This window comes from Micromys minutus (assembly GCF_963924665.1).
Source record: "Micromys minutus genome assembly, chromosome: 3".
NCBI lineage: Eukaryota > Metazoa > Chordata > Mammalia > Rodentia > Muridae > Micromys > Micromys minutus.
The window spans coordinates 60,855,949-60,870,534 of NC_137972.1; the positions used below are offsets into that span (position 1 = coordinate 60,855,949).

Here is a 14,586-nt window from a genome sequence, read left to right on the forward strand (position 1 = left end):
TTTGCCATACTAGCAGAAATAGCAAATTAGCAAAGGCTGGATGGAAAGCAAATCCAAGTATCTCTCCTCGAGAAATCCATGCTCTGAGACGAGAAAGAGCTGTCACAGGAAAAGCAAACCGTGTGGGAAGTGGCAGGAAGTGCTGTGAAGGCACGCCAGCTAAGAAGAAAGGCCCGTCAGAGAGACTGAACAAGGTTTTATTTAGGGGATCTAAGAAATGATCAGGAGTGACTCTTTGAGATAAAGGAGGCTGCAGGAGCCAAGGTCCAAGCAAGGCAGTCCTTAAATACCTAAAGTAAGCTATTAATATAACAAAGAGGGCAGGATATGACAATAGAACCTTGACTGAACATTTGGGTTTAAAGAAAGTGTGTGACGTATTCAAATGTAGGTAATATCAAGGTCTGCCAGCCCCAGTGAGACACAGAATATAGGAGGGAAGAGACAAAGAAGTACATCCATCATGAAAAGCATCTCATTCAGCAACAGAAGGGGGAAGTGGGGAATCAATGTGATGGGGAGAGATTTTCTTGTTTCTACTGAGCAGAAAGTAGAGGTTTGGGAATCTTGGGTTCTAATAAAAGCACTATTCCAGGCCTTCTGCACTGGGGGCAAAGAAAATTGTGACAGGAAGATCTACTTGGGGTACTGAGAAGACAAATGTGCACAAGTCCAGAATTCCCAGATATGGTCAGATGGCTGGGGCTATGAGGTCACCCAGGTCATCCCCAGACACTGCAGGATCTAGAATCTGAGATAAGTCAACGGCAGCAAGCAGCTCCCACAGTGGGAGGGGCACAGTGGGTGATGGTAGCTGAGGGGTGCCCAGGGACTCAGCGGTTCAGGAGCAGTTCCATTCGAGGTTGTAGATCAGATCTGTCAGTCCTGCAGTTACACCCCCCTGTCTGCCCAGGAGCTCAAGACAAAAAACTTTCACAGATGCCCCCATGTGAGAAAACGAGCTGCCATACCTTCAGAACAAGGTTTCCTGTCCCAAATCCTAATTGCAGGGTAAGAAAATCATGTTCCATTGCAGCAGGTAAGTAGTCAGGAACTAGGGATGAGCTACAGAGATGGGCTATAGAGACAGCCTCCTAACACTCAGGCTAGTCCACTCCTCCAAATGTGCCTACAAGCAGCCTGTTATCTGGTCTCATAGGCATAGCTCCCTGCTTTGCTTCTAGGCAAGGCTCAGTAGGGATAAGCCAGAGCAATCTTGTGGCTGGCTTATTGAAAAATACCAAATCTCTGTAAAACCACATTGTAACCTCGACTCTCTTTCTTTGTTCAAACAATTATTCACAGTTGTGTGAAAGAAAAAACAAAAGGTATACACAGCAAATACAAGGGTCTGTGTTGTGACTCACAAAGCCCCTGCCCTTCTTGCCAAAGCAGCACTGTAAATCTTACATTCTCTGGTTTTATATTCACATTGTCTATTTTGTCCAGTCACTTAGTCCTGCCAATATGTGCATGGGCAAGAGACAATCTGTGGGTACACAGGTTGCCTCCCAGATGTCATATCCCTAAAGAAAACTCTACTCTCCCTCCCTCAACATCAATTGGCAGTGGGTCTTCTCCATCTGTTTTGGGATTTTGGCTGGCTTTGTTTTTTTTACAGATGTGCTTGCAGTCACAGTTCCTGTGAGTTCACGTTTGCAATAGCAGGTCTTTCACAACATCTTTCACTACAGTTGTCCCATTACCCTTGATTCAGCAAGGAATTGAGCCTTTCTATCCTTCTTTCAGGGTAATTTTGGAAGAAGGGCTGTGAAAAAGATGTCTCATTTAGAGTCAAATTCCACAGTCTCTTAAACTGTTCACAACAACCTGTTGTATGTGTCTGTATTAAATGATGTCCTTTGCAAAAACAAGTGTCTCTGACTAGGGTTGGAAGATGACTAAAAGGGTGTAAAGATTAATATTTAAGGGCAGTTTATTATTCTGACTATTTAGTAGAATAATTGTACTATATTCTCCCCTTAAGTCCTATGATCTAATTGGCCATAGGTTCTTAGCCCAGTTAGCAATACCGGACATGAATTTTTATGGAACAAATTCATAAGTTTAATCAAAAATGTAGTTGGTTACTCTGCACACTATTTTACCAGTAGTCATATCTTGTCAGGCCAACAGTTACTGTAGCTTGTGAAGTTCACATATGGGTAAGATAGTTGCGTCCTTTTCTGCAACAGTCATGTGAAGAATACCTTCAAACACTGTGACTCATGGCCACAGCTCCTCAGTCTTTACCAGCTTAATTTCTCAATGACCTATGATTCAAGTATCTGAAATGGGTCTCACATCAAGGTTTAGAGATTAACCAAGAGCAAAGACAATAGCTGGTAATGTTTAGGTGGCCTATTTCATCTCACTGAAAAACAACTCAAACAGAGGTAACCTAGTCCTACCCTGTGATATTTGTTTGATAGCCTATACTATCTAGGCAGGCACTGCCCTCACTTTATAGGCTAACTTCATTTAAATTTTAAATATACATGTGTATTTTAGGAAGCTTCTATAGCAGTAGTCTTCCACCTTCCATTTTCAATTCTTCACAGTGTTAGGTATTTCTCCCATACTATCTCTACTAACCAGACCTACCATCCTCTACCTCACCTCACCATTTCTGATCCATTATGCCATTCCCCTTCATACCTCCTGTTTTCTATCAGCCATCATTTGAAATTCTGGCCCCATCTTCTCTTTCTTGTTTCCTGGCTTTTATGGCTACATTAGTTTAAGAACATACATTTAATGAGTCAGAGCTGAAATCTATATATGAAAAAAATATATGTAGTTTGTCATTTAGGGTCTATGTTACTTCATTATCTTCTAATTTCAAGATTGCATTTTTATGAGTAATATTCTGTTGTATATATGTACCACATTTTCATTATCCATTTACTATTTGATGGATATCTAGGCTTTTCCCATTGCCTTTTTATTATAAAAAAGCAACAATAAGTATGGGCGAGCAAGTATCTCAGTCCTTTAGGTATAAAGAGTAAGACAGCTGAATCATATGGTAGACCTACTTCAAGCTTTCTGAGGAATCTCCATATTGATTTCCATAAGAGCAGTACCAGATTACATTTCCACATATGCCAGGATTCATTGTTATTTTTTTCTTACCCATTTTAATTTAGGTAGGATAAAAATTCAAACTAGTTTTAATTTGCATTTCCTTAAATAGCTTAAAAATTGGACATTTGAAAAATACTTCTTTGCCATTTTTCTTTCTTCTTTGGAAAAATTTCTGTTTAGTTCTGTACCATATTTTTAATTGGATTGATTGTTTTCCTGGTGTTTAGGGTGGATGTTATTGCTGTTGTCAGATCAATAGCTGTATAATATTTTTCTTATTCTACAGGCTTCTTTTCACTGAAATGATGGCGTCCATTGATGTAAAGATTTTGTGTGTGAGCGCGCGCAGGCTGACATTTTATTTGTTGAGTGTCAGTCTTAATCCTGTGACTTTTAGGGTTTTATTCAGAAAGGCTGCTGTGTTTAGGAGTTGAAGCATACTCTCTTCATTCTCCTTTGAAAGATTTAGGGTATCAGGCATCATGTTGAGAGCCTTGATGCATTTGGAGTTGAGTTTTGTACAGGGTGACCTATGGACCTAGTTTTATTCTTCTAAATGTTGTTTTCCAGTTTGACCAGAACTATTTTCTTTTCTTCGATGGAAGAATGAGCTTCTAATTCTGACCATAATTCTATTCCATTGATCACTGACTGTTTTTAAAACATTTTTTGTAAAGCATTCTTTTTATAAACTGTATTTTGACTATGTTTTATCCTCCCCTACTTATTTCTAGACCCTCTTAACCTTCTTATACATCTGACCTTATGTTATGTCTCATTTTTAAAAACAAAAGTAAAACAAAGAATCAAGAAACACACAAATCAGAAAATTAAAATAAAGCAAGTAAAAAAAAAAAAAAAAAAACCAATGAAACAAAACATGGTGGCCAAACAGCAAAATTTTGATGAAAAGTCTATAAAATATCACCGAGTTTGTTTTGTGTGGGTCAATGAGTCCTGGACATGGAGGCTGCCCTGAAGTCTGCTTAATACATTTAGTGAGACTCTATTAGAGAAAACTTTGTTGTTGTTGTTGTTGTTGTTGCTGTTTCTGCTGCTGCTGCTGCAAGCCATGACAATTGAAGAGAACTTCTTGGTTAGGGAACCTTGTGTCTACTTTCTCCTCTCAGCTCCATGACCTGTGTGGCTTGAATGTATACAGGCTGTGCACACTGCCACACTACTTGTAAGTTCATATACTCATCAGTTCTGTTTTATCTTGAAGACACAGTTTCTCTGAAGTTATCAATCTTCTCTGGCCCTTAAAATTTTCTGCCTGCTCTTCCACAAAGATCTCTAAGCCTTGAGGCTTTGATGAAGACATCTAGTTTAGGATAGTGTCCACTGAAGTCTCTAATTCTTTGCACATTATCCAAGTGTGAGTCTCTATGTTAGGTTTCTTTGACAAAAAAAAAAAAAAATGCTCCTCTGATGAAGAATAGGTGAGATGTTGATCTATTGGCTTAATGTCATGTTACTGGGTGACATTTTAGTGAATGTTCCTTTAGCAAAACAATAATAGTAGGTTCTCCCCTAGACCTATCTAGTCTCAGGTTCTTTACTATTTTAGGAGTGTCAGGTATGGCTTCCTTCTCACTGAATAGGCCTTAAATCCAATTAGAAAGTTTCTTGGTGGTCCCATAACATTATTTCTATTGCTGTACCATATTTCTTTCAGGAAGGTAGCTGTGATAGGCCACAGAAGTTGTAACGTGGAGACAGTAATGATTACTTTTCTCCACAGGGAGTGTTTAGAAGATTTTCTAGTACCATAGATTTTAGTCAACAGGGGTAAAGCTTATAGTTAGGTACCAGCTCAACTTCTCCATATCCCATGACTCATTTACGTGTTGTTTCCAGCAGTAGGAACTCACCACAAGGTTGTAAAGAGTAACCAATATCCTTAGTAGTATCCTGATATGTTTGCCTTGTTTCGTGGTGTCCTTTGACCAATGACTCAGGAAAATGTAACTCATTCCTGGCACTGAAGGTTTTACTTATTAAAATAAATTGTCTACTTGGGGCTTCATCTACCCTAATATTTGGAGACTCCATTTAGATTCCTTTCATATATTTGTGTATTTTAAGAAGCTTCTTCTGTAGTAGGTTTTTGTGTTGTTTTTAAATGAATTTTAGTGTTAGTTTTCTCACCTTATATTTTCTCTTTTACCATGTTTTCTCATGTCTCTTTATTTAACCCTTGTGTTCTAGTTTATCCTTTGCCTTTCAGTAAAAATATATTCTATTTCCACTACTTGGGAAAACCCATCTTCCCTGTTTTCTTACTATGTACCTAATTTTTGTGACTATTCATAATTTGGCACACATATTGAAGGCTTAAAAGCTAATATTCACATATGAGAGAAAACCTTAATACATATATATATTTTTTTCTTTTTGGATCTAGGTTACCTTACTCAAGGTGGTTTATTCTAGCTCCATTTATTTATCTAAAAATAATTCTTTTTTCTTAAGAGTTGAATAACATTCTACTGCATAAATGAATCATTTTCATTACCCATTCAGCAGTTAAGAGGAATTGAGGCTGTTTCCAATTTTTGTCTCCTATGAACAGAGTAACAGTGAATATAGATGAACAACAATCTCTGTAGTAGGCTGTAGAGACCTTTGGGTATATGTGCAGGAGTGGTATAGCTGGATCTTGAGGTAGATCTGCTCCCAGTTTCATGAGGAACTATCCTACTGATTACCATAGAGGATTGTGCAAGTTTGCATTCCCACCAGTACTATGTGAGCATTCCCCCTTCCCCACATCTTTTACCAGCATGAGTTGTGCTTTGCTTTACTGATCTTGGCCATTCTGGCAGGTGTGACATCAAATCTGAAAGTAGAGTTCGAAGTAGAAATTTATGGTTTCTTAAAAACTCAGTTATGTCCTGTGATGTTTTTCTGGAAGCTGTTTTGTGAGAGGGCATATGATGTTTTGCTGAAAACAGACACTTGAGAGATTGCATCATGTTTAGAAGGATTATAATTGGAATCCCACAGACAGTGAGAAGATGACGCACTTGCATTGCTATGTTGTGCAACACTTTGCTTCTGCACTGGTCATTGCTGGTCAACACTAGTTTTTGCTGGCCTTCACTTCATGAAGAAAAACACAGACAAGAACTTCCCATGATATTCTGAGCAACTCTGACTGCTTCCTATGACTTGTGCTGATGCAGTGGATCCTCGCTGTTTCTGTTGGATTGAGCTGTCACTGCTGCGTTTGGAGTTTGCTATTGAACTGGACCGCTGGTATTCCAAGGATAAAGAGAGAAATCATCATAAAGCACTACTACTACACATATCCACACATCCATTTTCCTGTTAAGCTTCTTTCTCCTCTGAATCTGGTTGGTCTGCTAAAAGGGAGACTGAAGCATTTAAGAATCCTAAATAAAACAGTTTTTTTTGAAAAATCTAAGCCTATAGGTTTAATTTGCATTTTCCTAGTATTTGAGGATGTTAGATATTTCTCTACAAATTTTCCAGCCATTTTTATTTTATTGCTTGAGAAGCCATTAGCTTAGCTATTGCTTAGCCCTCTCCATATAAAACTTTAAATTGGTTATTTGTTCTCACGATATTCAGTTTTTTAGTGGTTTATTCTTTTATAAACTATCAGGTGTATAATTGGCAAAGATCTTTTCCAATTCTGTAAGCTGCCACTTTGTCCCAATGATGGTGTTCTTTAACATACATCTTCCCAGCTTCATGAGGCTCTGTTTACTATTTGTTGGTCTTAATGCCTATCTTATCAGTGTTCTGTTCAGAGAATACATCTTTTTCTGTGTCAATGAATTCAATAATATTGCCTATCCTTTATCAGGGTACTAGTCTTATATTGAGGTCATTAATCCATTTGGAGTTGAGTTTTATGCAAGATCATAGTATTAATCTATTCTCATTCATGTAGACATCCAGATGGACCAGCACTGTTTACTAAAGATGTCTTTTTTTCCTGTGTGCACTTCTGGTTTCATTGTCAAAAATCAGGTGTCTATAGATTTATAAACTTGTGTCTGGGTCTTCACCTTGATTCGGTTGATAGACATGTGTATTTTTATGCCAATGCTATAATATTTTTATTACTATAGTCCCATAGTATAATTTAATATCTAAGATTCTGATTACTCCAACAGTTCTTTTATTATTTGGGATTGTTTTAAACATCTTGTGTGTGTGTGTGTGTGTGTGTGTGTGTGTGTGTGTGTGTTTATATAAAATTTAAAGTAATTCATTTTTTGAATCTCTATGAAGAATTTTGCTAGGATATTGATAGGGATTGCATTGAATCTGTAGACTGCTTTTGCTATGACAGTTATTAATACAATATTATTTCTACTAATGCATGTTAAGGGGAGATCGTCCCATATTCCGGTGTCATCTTTCATTTTTTCTTCAATCTGTATATTTATGCTAAGTTGATACATGATTGGACAGTGTAGAGGTAGGCAGAAAACTGTAGAAAAATGGAAGAGGAACAGAGATTGAAAAGGAAGAATCAAGATGGAGCTGGAGAAAGCAGGCTTAGGCCAAGGTGGACTTAATTGGCAATAGTTAGATATGAATATTTTAAGGTTTTCTGTAGGTCATTTTATCTCATATAGAAGGGAAGTTTGTATCTTTGTCCATTGGTTGTAATCATATTGTGTAGAGGGTTTATGGATTGAGAATTTATTATATAAACCTAACATGAAAAGCTATTGGGCAGTAGAGTCATGTTTGTGCCAGGCCATGAGGTAAGGATACACACCGAAGCAGAAACACCTGGGCAGATGGAGTGAACCACCTGGGAAGGGCATCTCATGGAGAATGTAGTTCATGGACCGTGTGACAGAGTCCATGTATTCAGCTCCAAACTAGATTAGCATCTGCCAAGTTAGACCTTGGGAGTCGATAAAAAGATAAACCATCATTTTTTAATATGTACTGCAATAATGTCCTAAGGATTTTATTATACAAGTCTTCCACTTGTTTGGTTACATTTATCACAAAATACTTTATATTTTTGAAGTTACAGTGAAAGGAACCACTCCCTGAGTTCTTTTTTGGTGTGTTTGTCATTTGTATATATCAACATTACTGAATTGGTGTGCTAATTTTGTACCATCCTACTTTGTTAAAATTGGTTATTAGCTATAGAGGTTTTATAGTAGAGATTTTAGGTTATATACAAAATAATATAATCTACAAATAAAGATACATGGAGAATTTACTGCCCCAGGTGTATACCCTTGATTTCCTTCTATTGCCTTTTTGTTCTAGCTAAGGTTTTAATACTAACTACACTGGTTACATATGTACAGAGTGGACAACTTTGTCCTTTTCCTGATTTTTAAGGAAGTGCTTTCTTATCCCTCATCATTTAGGTCGATATTATTTGTGAGCTTGCTATATATTGTTATATACTGCTATATTTTGCTATATATTGCCTTTATTCATGAAGATAGAGACACAGTAGATGGTTCAAGCTGAAGTGAAGATAGAACTAGCACAGTTATAAAACTCAGAGGCAGTCCTCAAAAGTAGAAGGAATCAAACAGAAGATAAACTAACAGGTTTCAAGGATAAAAATAGAGGCTCTAGATCAGATAAGAAAAAAAACACTAAAAATTTTTAAAACACATAAAATGTGGGATATCATGAAAAAATTCAAAATCTTTTAATTATAGACACATATGAGGTAGAATAATCTCAATACAATGGCATAGACCAAATCTTCCACATGATCAAAGGTGAAAACTAATCCAAACTAATGAAATACACACACACACACACACACACACACACACACACACATACACACACACACACACACACACACACACACACACACACAAATATAAGAAACACACAGACATACCAAATAGACATTGCTAGAAAAGGAAATCTTCACAATGTATGATTGTTGCAACACTAAGATATAACAAAGAAAAGTGTATTGAAAACTGCAAGAGAAAAAGAACATATATCATATAAAGGAGAAGCCATCATCCTAACACATGTTTCCTAGTGGAAGCTTTGAAAACAAGAAGAGCCTGGAGCAACGCATCCCAAGTGACAATCAACCTGAAATAAAAAACTGAGAAAAACTATCTGCCATGGATTGAAAGAGAAAGAAATTTTATTCATGGAAAAAATAGAAAGCTATATTCATTAAAAGCCAAAATAACAATGAGAACACAATAATAAGCAACACCAAACATCAACAACATGATGGACCCCTAATTAACACATATACATTTCAGTAATAACTTCAAATATCAATGGACTCAATTCTCCTTTCAAAAATATTGACTGAGCGGATTGAGAGGCAAAATTTATTTATCTTCTGCCTCCAAGATACACATCTGGATTCTGGTCAAATGAGGGTAACAAACTAGTATAGTCCCTGATTTTCCCAGGGTTCCTCTGACTGGTTGTATACCCTTGTCCCAAGCACCTCTTCTCTATCTCTTCTTTGCTATACTTGCTTAAATGGAGGGACTCTGTACCTGACCTCTAAATAGGGCTGCACATACATGGAGCAAGCATTGCTGTTAACAGACCCTCTCACAGTGACTAGGATTCTAGTCGAGAACTGTAAATCCGAAAGCTCATAAAGAGCTTGGGGCACGAAGATACTGTGACAGAGAACTACTCAAGGAGTTAGGAAATATTCAGTGTTCTAGTTGATTCTCTGTTGCTACATTTAACACCATAAACAAAGCAACTTGGAGAGAAAGGAATTTTTTGTATTACAGTCTAGTCCATAGGCTAAAGAAGAAAGAGATGGGGAATAAGTGACATGGGGCAAAGGAAGTCACACAAAGCATGGAGATGATCTTAAGAGTGGTAGGCTTTGGTAGTTCCTGTGAAACCTAATATGTAGTTGAGTCATGGAGTCTAGAGCCACACTGGTGGCCCTAACAGCCATGACAGCCTAACCTTCTAAAGTATGAAACTCTCCAACCTCATCTTTCTTGTCTGTCTTCTGAGAGCAATGGGCTGGTGGTAACACACATTTGCTGATGTTTCTTTTGGGACATGGAAATCATTATGTCCAAAGATAGACCTTAGGTTGCTATCAAGATGGAGTTCTGGGAGGAGCACATGGGATGGAAGCCACACTGCACTTTGCTCCTTGATAGATACAATTCTCTAAGCTTGTCTTTGATGTTGAAGGATAAGATGAGAAATCAGTACTCATCTTCCAGTAGGGTTTAGCAGACTAGTAACTGTGATTCAAATTACAGAGTGAATATATTATAACTTACAAGTTCTTACTTTCAAACTGTTAAGATTAAAAGATTTATCCATACTTCTGGTATTAATGAAGTCAACTACTACAACAGCAAAGACCATGTGATAACTGGCTTGTCAGTTCAACATGGCTGAATTCAGCTCTCCTGATTATGTTAAGGGTGAAAGAAATGGCAACTCGTGTTTATGGCAGCTTGGATGTTAACAGACAACACTAAATTCTCTTTGTTTAAACCTGTAATGTCTGCTGGGACAATATAGTAAAGAGTGAGTCATAGTAAGAGTTTTGGTGTTTTCTTTTTAATTCAGTTATGTTATGTGAATGTTTTTTATTTGATCCCAGGTATGGGATCAGAAGCTGTTTCACAGTAGGTGATTATGATTTGCCAAATGTACTAGTAGAGGTGTGGTTTTGCCAGCTACAGATAGTTTATGTTGGGAATACTGGGAATTTTGGACTGGGTATAAATGGAAGAGCACCTAGAGGAGAAGGGGACACTCTGAGAAGGCTGGTGATTGTTCTGGCTGTTATTTTGGTTTATCAAAAGATTATGAGCAAAGGGATAAGAAGAAAAAATTGGATATCATGAGAATGATAAGATTGGGCTGGTCCCCAAGGAACTCAAGACCCCTAATCACAGGAAGTATTCTATAGAAATCTACATACTCCTTTCCTTCTTTTTTTCTCATCTACCTAGTGTTGGGAGATTGGAAAGGATTAGTGTGGAATAAGGGTTGGAAAAAAGGGTAAGGTATAAAAACCCAATAAAATAGCTTTTAAAATACATTGACAGTGAGGTCTGCTGAGTGCCATTTGCTTTAAGTTAGAGTTTCAGAAAGACTCACACTTGTCCTCTTTGGCAGGCATGAGCAGAGCTCTGCAGGAAAGTTACAGGCATTTCCACCTACAGGTAACTTGCAGAATATATATTGTTAATTCCTAGGCCTCTTTCCCCCAGTGACACTTTTGACTTCATGTAATACCACAGATCTATGGGGAGACAATAGTACCATCATCCCTTTCCTGACAAGGCTGAAACCATGATCTTTAAGGAACAAAGTCACACTGATGTTAGCTCCCAAAGTGACAAGGAGTTAGCACTTTATAGATACTTACCTATCTGTGGTATAGAATAAACAATACCTACTTCTAACAGGTCAAAATGAGGACAAAACATAGACATAAATATTATATATTTAGTAAATAAGTGGCTTATACACAGTAGGTGTTTAATGATTAATAGCTCATATTAATGTGTGCAGATATAGAGAAGGATTCTAGTTTGCTGTCAAATCTAGTCTCATGGAAACCCCCTTGCACATATTTTTTTTCTTTTCTTTATCCTTTTCTTCGATTTTCCTATCTTCTCTCCCTTCTTCCTTGCTTCTTCTTTTCAGGAATGCTGTGGATCCAATGCAGAGCTTCACACAAACTAGGTACACACTTCTGAGCTATGACCAAACTTTGACTTTAATTTTTCATTTTAAGTCCAGACCCTTATACAGTCTATGAGGACAGTAATAGCCTTGTCTTCTAGCTATGTAGCGACACTTATCAGCTTCGGGTCAATATATAAGATGTTTATATAGCTCAGCATTAATTTACTCTGACATTGAAAATGAACATTAGAATTTAATCACAATTGTAATTTTAAATGGGTATGATTTGAGCAATGTAAAACTCATATCTCTAGTTGTTATCTCTATTATACAACAAGGGTAGAAACACAAGAGTTAAGAGTTCACTACTCCGAAGAACAGGCCACCCATCAGGCATGTATGTGACTTTCTACAGTGCAGAATGCTAGAGGTCATGTCAACACTCAGCACATCATTAACAAAATGTAGAAAAGGCAACACTGCAAAGGGTAAATGCCCATCAATGCAGCATCACTGTCATCCTAGAAGATCAGCATCCCTGCTTCAAGTCCAAAATGCCACATTGGTCCACTGGGCTTTGCCCGCTAATGAAAATCAGCTAAGGGATAAGAAATTTATAAGCAGGAGAGTGAACCAGCAAAGTGTTTCACTGTTACCATCTAAGATGCGGAATAGGGTCAAGGCTGCCAGAAAAGGAAGGTACTCTGGGCTTTGCAAGATGCTGAGAGAGCATTAAAGAGTCAGTGATACTCCTCTTCATGCATATGGGACTCAATCAGACCAGATATGGAGCAAGAGAAATGGGCTTCCAAACAGCCTGTAAAAACAAAATGATCAGTCTATCTATCTATCTATCTGTCTGTCTGTCTGTCTGTCGGTCTGTCTGTCTGTCTGTCTGTCTGTCTGTCTGTCTGTCTCTCAGAGGCGCCAGAAGGCTACACAATAATATATGGTGAAGTTAAATGTGCAATGTCCTAGCAATGTCCTGTTCATCATAGACCAACCAAACAGAAGCTGCTTCTGGTCACTTCAAATCTCTCAAGAAAAACTGTTTTCCAAGTACCTGGTATTCATATCATGCTATAGTAATTAAACAATGCCCCTTGTATATGGTACACATTTGAATTTCTTTATTGGACACTATTGCTACCAAATGGTGTCCTATATTTCTGCCTTCTATCTTTGTCTGAGCAATCACCCCTCTGTGCCCCCATCTTTTTTCAATCTCTATGAACAGTCTTGGCAATATACTCTCCCTTGACTCAAGGGACATCACCAACTCTGCTACCACTGTGCACTTCATATTAATTGCCCTTCCTGTTGGATTTACGGTCTGGCCTTTATTTCCTCAAATAAGCCTTCTCTTTTTAAAAGTTATTTATATCATTTTGATCTATGTTTACATTTAAGACATTCAATTGGGTAATATATCATTTTTGACAAGAATGTTAATTAATTCACAATGTTGAAATATACATGTTATTGTCCACTATGGTTATGCGCTTTATAGTGAGTCACTAAATTTCTTTTTTTTTATTGAAAAACTTTATTTTTTAAAAAAAACAAAGATAAATGTACAAATGTTTAAGCATTTTTTTAAGGTTTGCATTAAGATCTTACTAGTTACAATGAGCAAAAAGTACATGTAAAACAGGATGTAACCCGGAATTTGTCAATGTTTTCTTAGTGTGTAAGGATTGAGCCTGTTTTTTTTTTTCTTTCTTTCTTGAACTTCACACAGTTTGTGAGTTGTTTCTGGGGCAGTCCAAGCCTCTGGGGTTAGCATCCCACTATCAGTGACTGCATATTATGTCTGTTCTTTTGTGACTGGGTTATCTTACTCAGGATGATATTCTCTAGATACATCCATTTTCTTGAAAATTTAGTTAAGTCATTGTTTCTGATAGCTGAGTAGTACTCCATTGTGTAAATGTACCACAATTTTTATATCCATTCATATACTGAAGGACATCTGGGTTCTTTCCAGCTTCTGGCTATTATAAATAGAGCTGCAATGAACATTGTGGTGTATGCATCTTTGTTGTATATTGGAGTGTCTCTGCGGTATATGCCCAGAAGTGGAATAGCTGGATCTTCAGGTAGTACTATGTCCAATTTTCTGAGGAATCGCTAGACTGATTTCCAGAGTGGTTGTATCAGTTTACAACCCCACCAAGAGTGGAGAAGTGTTCCTCTTTCTCCACAACCACGCCAGCATCTGCTGTCATCTGAGTTTTGGATCTTGGCCAATCTGACTGGTGTGAGGTGGAATCTCAGGGTTGTTTTGATTTGCATTTCCCTGATGGCTAAGGATGTCAAGCACTTCCTTAGATGTTTCACAGCCATTCCATATTCCTCAACTGAGAACGTTTTGTTTAGCTCTGTACCCCATTTTTAATAGGGTTGTTTGATTCTCTGGTGTCTAGTTTTTTGAGTTCTTTGTATACCTTTGATATTAGGCCTCTATCTGATGTGGAGTTGGTAAAGATCTTTTCCCATTCTGTTGGCTGCTGTTTTGTTTTCTTGACAATGTCCTTAGCCTTAAAGAAACTTTGCAATCTCATTAAGTCCCATTTGTTAATCTTTGACCTTAGAGCTTGAGCCATTGGCGTTTTGTTCAGAAAATTTTCTCCTGTGCCTATGTGTTCTAAGGTTTTCCCTACTTTCTCATCTAATAGTTTCAGTGTATCTGGTTTAATGGAGTCACTAAATTTCATTCTTGTGGCTGAACTGATTTTGTATCCTTTTCTAACATCTACTGATTGCTAGCTCTAAGCTCTGGCAACAATCCTTTCTCCTCTCTGTTTCTAGGGGAATGCTACTTTCATACCAGATCATATGGCTACTGGCTTTCTGTGATATTATTGT

The 14,586-nt window shown here is 37.5% G+C and overlaps 1 protein-coding gene across 1 annotated transcript in view; it reads right to left on the minus strand.

The window, feature by feature from the left end:
- Positions 1-14,586, minus strand: part of GABRA5 (gamma-aminobutyric acid type A receptor subunit alpha5) — a gene marked incomplete at its 3' end in the record, with an annotated part of 92,149 nt that overhangs the window by 14,913 nt on the left and 62,650 nt on the right. The window lies entirely within an intron of this gene.